The sequence below is a fragment of the Saccostrea echinata genome, unplaced genomic scaffold, assembly GCF_033153115.1.
Source record: "Saccostrea echinata isolate AGI-Se365-2 ecotype Australia unplaced genomic scaffold, CSIRO_AGI_Sech_v1 ptg000054l, whole genome shotgun sequence".
Classification (NCBI taxonomy): domain Eukaryota; kingdom Metazoa; phylum Mollusca; class Bivalvia; order Ostreida; family Ostreidae; genus Saccostrea; species Saccostrea echinata.
This window is the reverse complement of record NW_026889803.1, coordinates 30,368,375-30,378,450: the sequence shown is the minus strand read 5'-3', so window position 1 is coordinate 30,378,450 and position 10,076 is coordinate 30,368,375. Positions and strand designations below refer to the sequence as shown.

Here is a 10,076-nt window from a genome sequence, read left to right as displayed (position 1 = left end):
CCCGGGGTCGACTTCTAAATTACCTGTGTTATCAGATTCGACTGGTTATCGCAACAGGTGTGAAAATTCCGGCCACAAACCTCGGGATAGTAACAGCGGACAATTTTCCGCCTAGCGGCTCGTGATAAAATTAGATAAAAATCATTAAGAATAATTATGAGTAATCTCCAGTTTTGGCTTATTGTTACAATTGCAATATTTTCCACAATAGACCCACCGTATGGTTTATTGGGATAATTTACTGCCTGTCGACTTATTTAGGGTTTGATATAACTGTCATTACTCACCACCGTTCACTACTACAATAGAAAGACTGGTAAAAATATGGAATATATAATTGCAATGTATTTGCTACGATATCCCACTTAATAAATACAGGGATTAACCTGTTGTCATATACATATATTCATTGAATAATATATATGCTCTAATAAAAATTAATTTTGCAAACTGGTCCTCTCCTGAAAAGTATCGTGCGTCAAACTATTTTAGAGAAGTCCCCGAACTACTAAACTACGACATGTGTACTATAGATGAGGAAAGAAAACAAGGTATTTGGACTGTGGACGAATGCAGAATTTGTTCTTTTGCACAAGAGATGAATTTTCCTATTTATAGCATCGTCATAATATGTAGTCGCCTGTTAACGTCTATTATGTATTTTCTCCGTAATGTCCCCACAACAGTGTTTTCTAGCATTTGCTTCTTCTTTTTTCAAAACAGATGCATTTTATTATAACAACTTTGATATTTCCAAGTATATCATTCGGAGACATATGAATAAAGAATTCAAAACCCCTTAGATAAAAGTGGTTAGAGATTTAAAAAAAAAAAAACAACAACAACAACAAATTTCGGAGAAAAACATTTCAGAAATCACATGTACTCCAAACTCGTTGGGTACAGAACGACTTGGATTAAAAGGTACTCTATATTTAACCATATTCTAGCCAAAAAATCTAAATATTCAAGAATAAGCAGGGACCATAGGTCCCTGGAATAAGTCCATGCTTTCTTTCCATCCAAGAAAGAAAGCATGAGCAAAGAACAGCAAAATTCTTTCATTTTTCCAGCATTGCAGAAAAAATACATGAGCATAGACAATGCAGTAGTCTTTTCATTTTGGTGAGGAGAGGGGGGAGGATAATTTTTTATATATTTTTAAACATCACTCTGCAAAATCATACAAAATATATTTGAAAGAGCTACAGAGGGTTTAATTTTTATTTTAGAGAGAGAGAGAGATTATAGGGTTACATGCAGTTTTAATTTATGAATATTTACATTTAAAAAAAAATAATTAAAATGATTCTAATGGTTCCAGAAGGTGTCAAGTATATCCTTTTCGCCATTTCTATATAAGCAATACCGTATATTTCTTTTTTTTTTCGTAAAATGTATTCATAAACGATATTGCAGCAACTACATTGTCTTCCCATCTCATAGTGTAGATATAATATTTTAGTCATAGAACAAGGTTATTTTGTATATTTTCCTTTTCACCCAAGAACCCAAAAATGAATATTTTTCGTTGATATTTGAAGATTAGTTTTATTTTTAATGTAATCTTCAAATTCTCTTTAAAAATACTGTACACTATCACACTCCCGAAGCAAATGTTCGATTGTTTCTTCAATCTAACAAAATGTACATGTACCGTTCTTACCATCTATAATTTTAATTTTGAATAAATATAAGTTGGAAGCTAAAATTTTGCTCAGAATTCTATATTGAATTCATTGCAGTTTTGTAATTATTTGTAACTTTAAAAGGCAATCTAAAAATCATTTTCCATTCTATATATTTCAAATCAAATATTTCACCATCTTTTACCAGTAGGTTCTGTGCAGTTATGATTGATAAGGTTATAAAACTGCCTTGATCTTCTGCATCGTAGAAGGATATATATACATATTCGACATGACCAAGGGGTTTTGTAATTTAGCTGCATTTTCTTCAAAGTTGACTTTTTTTCATCCATGCTTTATGAGCAGTTATAACAATCATGAATTCAAAAAATTAATTTTCATATCACAAAAATATCCATAAGTCAGGAACAAACCCTTTTCACTAATAAGATCATAAAGGTGTCTGATATTGGAGTTAAACATGGATTTACTTTTTCCCCAACAAGGATAGTAGAGTTGTAAAATAATGGAGTATATTATCAGTTGTTCCTATAGTTAGGTTTTGTTTATACTGAACCTCGATTCATGAATCAAATACGTCAACCCAAAATTTGTCTTTCTGGGATTTCTTTGTATTTTTTATATATTCAATTCCACAGGTTGTAACTTTTTATGATCTTAATTTGGTATAAAATTATGCAGACCTCTTTTTGAAAATAGTTGCCTCATTCCAAATAATTTTAAGAAATTATAAAAGCCTTTATATTTATCATCTTTAACACCCCCACCCCTCGTCATTTTTTAACCATTACACCCTATTTATTCCATGTTGAGAGTGGTTCCACAAAAATAAAAGAATACTTTATCGAATTCTTTATAAAATTCGTTATCATGATATGGAATTATATATACATGTAACATGTATAAAGATATGATTTAAAATAGACAAAGCCCAAGTTTTGATAGAACTAATTTTTCCTCAAGGTGTTAAGTGTTTATTCTTCCATTAATGGCAGATTGATTCTAATCTACTTAACTGTGGCTGATAATTCAGTTTAGACATATTTCGTGACTCTCTACATCGAATTTAATTGAAGTAAATTTGTTAGTCCCCTCTTTACAGATTAAAATCTCTGGAAAGGATATCCTGACTATATTTTTTGGACCCAATCCATACCCGTATTGGTTTTTGAAAAGTTAACTCTTAGTCCTGACATTTCAGAGAAATGCTATGATACTTTATCGTTCCTAAAAGAGATTCTTTGTTACCTTCAATGATAATTGATGTATCATCAGCTAGTTGTGAGATATTTTTTTCATCAGCTAGTACGTATACTTGTGAGATTTTATTATTTCAAACAGTAATTCCTTTAATACTTTTATTTTCTCTTATTTGTGAAGCTAAAATTTTTGCACAAAGTAGAAATATATAAGGTGATAAAGGATCACCTTGTCTACGGCCTCTTTGGATATTAAAGGATGCCGAGAGATTACCACCTTGATTAATAGAAGTAATGTTATGATAATATAATTTCACCCACTTATGAATATCAGGTGCAAACTTAGTAAGTTACAGCATTTTTTTCCATAAAATTCTGTGAAAATATAAAAGGCTTTCTCGAATTCAATAACTAGTACACCGTAGAAGACCAGGAATGTCTCCCTCTTCAGTATACTGCATTCTATCAAAAATTAGCCGAGTATTTTCCCTATTAACCTGTTTTCAATGAAACCAGTTTGATCAAGGATGAATAGTTTCATATCCAAAGTTTTTAATCTATTTCCAATGATAACAGAGGCTATTTTACATATAGTATTCAAAAATGTAATTGGACGAAAGTTTTGTAAATCGCACTGTTGCAACAGTACAAAAAAATCACAATGCACTGGTATGCTGCATATTATCGTAAAATGCAATAGAAGTAATGAATCGAAAGCACTTCATGTCGACTTAGGTTTGTACTACATGCTTTTTCTATATTGCCATATGACTAAATATAGCCCAGTAAAGTGCTGCATGCAATTACAGTAAAACTATTGCAGTAAGGACACTTTTCTACACAATTTCATGAAAAAGTTATATCCAATGCTGTACTGAAAGAAAAGGCAGCAATAATTCATAAGTTTATGATTCATTCTATTCTGATATAATTGTTCCAACCAAATTCATTTATCAAATGGGTCTAGAAGAAAAATGTCTATAGAACCAATTCTTGAACATTTTCATACAGTTTAATTTCGCATTTTCCTGAAAAAGATAAGCCCATACAACATGCACATATTCTTTAACACTACAAAATCTTTATTAGAGAGTTTCTAAAGAGTGTGTTCATCTGCAATCTCATAATATTAGGTGAATATCTCGGAAAATACTTTGCTTTCTTGTTAAATTAACGTAAACTTTTATTTTCAACATTACAGCTACATGTATCAGCCCAAATTTTTGACTATTTTATTCACCAAGATCTTTTGTGAGAGAGAATGTAGGAGTAACCATTACAAAATCGGTATCCATATACAGCAGCAAACAATGATGCATCCTCTGCAAATAAGGGGATAGAAATATTACACCTTAAAAACATTATTCCTGTACGATAAAAATTAAAATGGACATAGCATAGACCCATGATGTACTCCTGCATCAATATTTTTAAATGCTGATGAAACTATTCTTTGCTGCTTGTCAAACAATCTTCAACGCAGCCCAAATGATTGTTTTTAAAACATTTTTTACAGTTTAATGAAGTCAAAGGTTTTTGATATAATATTATGAAATTTTTACTTATTTTAAGTTATACTTCATGTAAATAAGAATTTTGACCTACGTCTGTATTCAGTTTATGCCTTGAAACCTGAAATGAGGTATGATATATAAGACAAGACACGCAGTGATTGTGCTGGGAGGACAGTCATAAGATTACATACACGTGTAAGTATATGAACATGAACTTTGAAGTTTCGATTCTGAAAGTATCAAGCACGAAGCATCCATGGGGTTGGATGGTGAGGGGCACATTTTCAGGGATTAATCTTTTGTTGTTAACTAAAAATAGAAGTTTCCATTGAAAGGGTGTTTTGTAAGCAGGACCTATACGCACATCATGTATAAGTATGTAAAATGTTTTCATCAAAAAGCGAAAATTGGAAACTAAACCACCCCACCTTCCCAATTTTTTTTGTTTTCGCGTTTTGAGACACGCCCCTCTTTTTTCAAAGTTTTTTCTTCAGGTATATTTGGTATATTTTTCTGATGCCCCGCCTGAAAATAAATAGACCTATTATAACTAGTTCGACAAGACTGTTGGTGCTTCAACAATCTGTTTATGCTAAATGTTCTGATGAATTAAATAGTACTTTTAAAATAGAAATCCTCCAATAACATTTTTTTTTCGATTTCAAAAAATTGACTGGCTACGAATAACATGGGGGGGGGGTTACAAAACTAAACTTGCAGATATATGTACGACCACGAGTAAAATCATTATTTGATTTTGAAAAATAAAGAAAAATTAACACATCACCAGGTAAACTAAAATATCTGATTTTGATCCACATTCTTTTTAAACAGGACAAAGAATAAAAAACAATATATATAAAGATCTTGAATCAATAAAGCTGTGCACAAGTACAGCAGTACATCAAAAAATCGAAAAAGACTTTAATGATCAGCGTTACCATTCCTGTCTAGTAAATATAGCTAGTGTACTTGAATCGGTGGACGGATTCGGTGGAATATATATATATATATATATATATATATATATATATATATATATATATATATATATATATATATATATATATATATATTTTTTTTTTTTTTTTTTTTTTTTTTTTTTTCTCCAAATTTTTTCTTTTATTTTTTGCTTATTTTTTTATTTCATTTTGTTGTTTTTACATCTACTTCAACATGTTGAATGTCCCCAGGGATGACACTTCTCAGTGGATACCGGTCGATCTTTTAAGGTGATTTGTAAGTGGAAATTAATTGAGTTCAGGCCGTGGGTTTTAGATGATTAAAAAAAAAGGTAAAGATACACTACTTAAATAGCATTTAAAGGTTATAATGAATAGCTGTGCTATACAATATATGGTCAATTAATTAAAAAAAAAATGATAATTAATTCTTGAATTTAACATTATAATTTATTAACTTCAGTAGATTACATTGAGTGTTATTTCCTTGCCTCTGAGAGGTATATACTAGAGAGAAACTAATGGTGTTTGTTCAGAATCCTGTATTAATTCATGCATGTCAAATCTGTCCAGTCTGTGTACGTGCACAGAGTGAAATCCGCATAGTTTGTGGTTTTTGCATGAAAGTTAAGCAACATATGGGTATGACATAAAACATTTAGAAAGATAGTAAATTTTGCAATGTATATACTTTAAAGGTCTTACCATATTTATCTGTTAGTTTCCCTTTTTCAGAACAAGGAGCTGAGTTTTTGCAACATGATACACACGTGTTCTGACTTTCTCCATCTTCTAGGGTCAAAGGTCACCGCTTTAAGTGTGGCTGACCACTGGCGATGTACAGAGGCGGATCTAAACATTTTGGTGTATTTGTTGCTTGTTTTTATTATGTACTTTTATCATTTTACAGACGACAGATGCTGTCAAAAAATAGTTCAATAAAATAGATTGTGTACTATAAAAATACTATTTTAATTTTTGTAATTAATTAAATATGACGTCTTTTGATTTTGTGTTTGATCTGATACATACTATTGTGTAATTATTTCTAATATCACTACTATACATGTACCTTTCACTGTGTAAGTTATTTTCGTCTATACTGATCACCACTCTTCTGGGAGAGACATACAATGTTTTGAAGATTAGAATAAATCCGAAAATTTCAATTTCCAGGTTAAAAAAGAATAATTAAAAAAAATTAAAATTTAAAAAAAAAGCTGAAATCTCCCTTCACCGTTAACTTAAACTTTTGAACATTTTGAATAAAAAAAAAAAGAAAAGAAAGAAAGAAAGAAAAAAAGGAAAATTTCGGATAAAGAATGTATTGGTATACAATACTTTCGCACAAAATTTCGACAGTCTTCTAGCTCACTCCATGGTCCATCTGCTCACTCCATGGCCGTAGAAACCAGGGGGGGGGGGGACGGGGGGCGTGCCTCCCAAAATTTTGCCGATATATAGAGTACTATAGAAAACATAGATACTATATGCTTGTGTCCCCTCAATAAAAACGTCTGATAATCTTCTTTTTTTTTTTTTTTTTTTGGCTTGTCAAGAAATTTTTGACACAATGTAGTTGATAGTGCCCCCTCAACTGAAAATGTATGGCTGTGCCCCCCCCCCCAAAAAAAAACAACAACAACAAAAAAAAAACTGTAATTGCTTCCTACGGGCCTGCACTCATATAAATTTTTCTTGAACGCTTATGATTTTCCAAAAGGAATCTAAATAATAATTGAAATGCAAACAATTTCAACATACCTTGCGGTCAAAACTTTGACAGGAATGAGCTTTTAATTTGACAATTTTATAAAGGAAATATAAGATTTCAATTTATGATTTTTACCTAAGGGCGTAAGCCTCAAACTTAAGAAAGGAAGTATTCTGACATTTCTTTAAATTAGTTAGCTTTTTGTCTTCCTTTTTTGGCAAATCGTCTATAAATGAGAATTTTTTTAATACCCAATATACCAAACTGACCAAGTAATCATAAATCCACCTTTATACTAGTATCCAAGAATTGGTACTCGTAAAAGGTAAATGAAAAGAAATAACCACAGAAATTAATCATTTTTTTCATGATCAATATATAGAAAATTGATTGCAGGGATATTTAATTTTGCACCAAGAATAAATTTTTTTTCTTATGAAAAATTTTAAAACTTAAAACAGAATTTTAAGCAATTTTCGATATAACAGAGAAAAAGTAACGGGAAGCGGCCGTGACTCAAGTGTTATTTAATTTGCTCAATAACTCGTACTGTAACTGCATGGGGAAAATATATATCACCGTCCTATATAAGGTACATAGCTGTTGTCTGCAGGGATTTTTCAAAAGACGAATCAGCTGATTCATAAACTTCTCGAAAAAAAAGCGACACTGATAAATCGACAAAATCATTAAAAAAAAAGGGAAGGGGTGAAAGTACATGTATACCGAGATTAAAACTATTCATAAACATGTTATGTAAGATCGGAGTGATATCCTTTGTAAATGCTACATTGTAAAATGTATATATTTTATAAGTTTTACTCTTCCATTTGCATTTGCTTTACGCTAAATTATTTCAAAAGATACATCTACATTATATACATTTGATCATAAAGTTAAATGCATAGTATGTTCCTTTTGCAGTTCAACAAATTATTTTTTAAATAAGTAAAAGAAAGTAAAAAAAAAAAAAAGAAAAAGAAAAGAAAAAAGTTACGGGCTCGTCCGGGATTTGAACCCGGGACCTCTCGCACCCAAAGCGAGAATCATACCCCTAGACCAACGAGCCGCTGTTACAAAGATTAAAATAATAACATTTAAGAACTTTGATATACATGTACATTTCGAAGTTTTTCATTACATGTAATTTTATCATGTGCATTACGCTGTTAGCTTATTTTTCATGATTACTTGTTTATTTAACTTCATTTAACTATTTATCGTAATGTGACTGGGTTTTTTTCTATCTTGATTACAATCAACAATACATGTAATTGAAGAAAGAGAGACAACTTGTGTTTGAAATATATAGTCGGGTTGCAAGAAGATGAAGCAAGATACATGTTTCAGAAGTTTCTTGGATAGAGCAAATATTAATTCATGATATCTGATTCTCTGGGTTTTATTTTGCTTTGTTTTTTTTAATTTATTTTTATTTCTATCATCGTGGGAAAAGGGATAACAAACTCTAGGTCTTGAGAAAATGACAATGTACAGTGTATGTACACAGTACAGTGCTTATATTTTCTTTTCTTATTCAAGGTCATCTTTAAAAGCTTGTTTGTTTCCCCTCTCCCGACCGATTGTGTAAAATTGGCCAAACAATTTATTCGAAGTTTATATTTTTTGTGTCATTCGCATAATACTCAGTAGTTCTCAAAAACTTTGCATAATAAATGTTTTAATTAAAGAGTCAGTGATACATGTAGATACAAAACATGAATAATTACATGATAAATGTTACACATATACATGTAATATATTGTATTACTGCCTTTTTTTAATTTTGATTTTAAAAAAAATATTTATTTATTACTATTATTATTATTTTTTGGTCCAAAATATAGTAAAGATGAATATAAATCCTTTTGCTTTTAAACACATAAAACATAACTAAAATAACTCATAAAACTGTTTTTAAAAGCTTAAAACTTGGGGGCTTCTGATGCTTTTTCCTGGATAGTCAGAGAATGAAATTTTAAATGCAAATTTCACCGTTTACAACTTGTCCAGAAATCTTTATAATCTGCGAGAGTGTAGCAGGAACGACAACTCTAAATAGAGAATGTATATTACGTTAAGGAGGGATTCTTCTCATAAGAACACTTATTTCTTATATTTAAAAATCAATGAAATTTTCACAGAATCAAGAAGACAATATCACTAAGTGATGGTATCATTTAGATTAAATTTGACCGTTTTATATTAGAGGCAAGGTCAGGTCAAGGTCATTACCTTTTCCCTGGACATTAAGCATAAAAAATTACTGTTGCTGTTGCCAATTATGCGATGCCTACCTCTATTTCAATGAATTAAATGTTTTTCTTTTTGCATAAAGAGATATTAACATAAAGGGTCTATAAGATGATATTACCAAATTGACATAAATAATTTAACTAAAATGGATATTGGCTAATCCGAATTTTCTCTATCTTTCCTAAAATTTTAAGATATTTAAGTTATTTTTATATGCTTCATATAATTAAATTTTTCTTATTTTCACATATGGTAAAGTTGTCATATAAAATGATATAAAAACAAAAAGTTTTGACCGTTTACTAAGAGAGAAAAAAACACTTTTTACGGATTTTTGGCTCAAATCTGAACTTAGATTGGAAGCTTTTAAAAGCTAACATAATTGTAGTTTGTTTGGAAAATCATATTTATTTGATATATTTTAAAACTAAAAAAAAATTTCTCCAAGTCTTTGATTGTGTAAAAATTATAACTAAATTCATTGTTCTATAATTATTTCGAGAGGCAGAAAAGAAGATATTTTCATACACCGCCATTCCGCCAAAAATATAGTCCCTGCTAGATTTCAAACTCACATTACCATTTCTATTTAAAGTTGTACAATCGTGATGAGGAAAGAAAAATATTATCTTTTAAATATCTTACATCTAACTATATAAAACATATAAACAAATATACTTTGAACTTTTCATCTAGTCAGAAACCAGACAAGAATCCCTCCTTAACAGTAATTTGCATAAATCTTAGAGTTTTAAAATAATCTCTAAGTGATTTAATTACAA

General features: G+C 30.1%; 1 non-coding gene across 1 annotated transcript; it reads right to left on the bottom strand.

Annotated features, from left to right (window-relative positions):
• Positions 1 to 8,035: 8,035 nt before the first annotated feature.
• On the bottom strand, positions 8,036 to 8,107 carry Trnap-ugg (transfer RNA proline (anticodon UGG)). Its single transcript has one exon. It is a non-coding gene; the product is annotated as a tRNA-Pro (tRNA).
• Between the last annotated feature and the right edge of the window lie 1,969 nt (positions 8,108 to 10,076).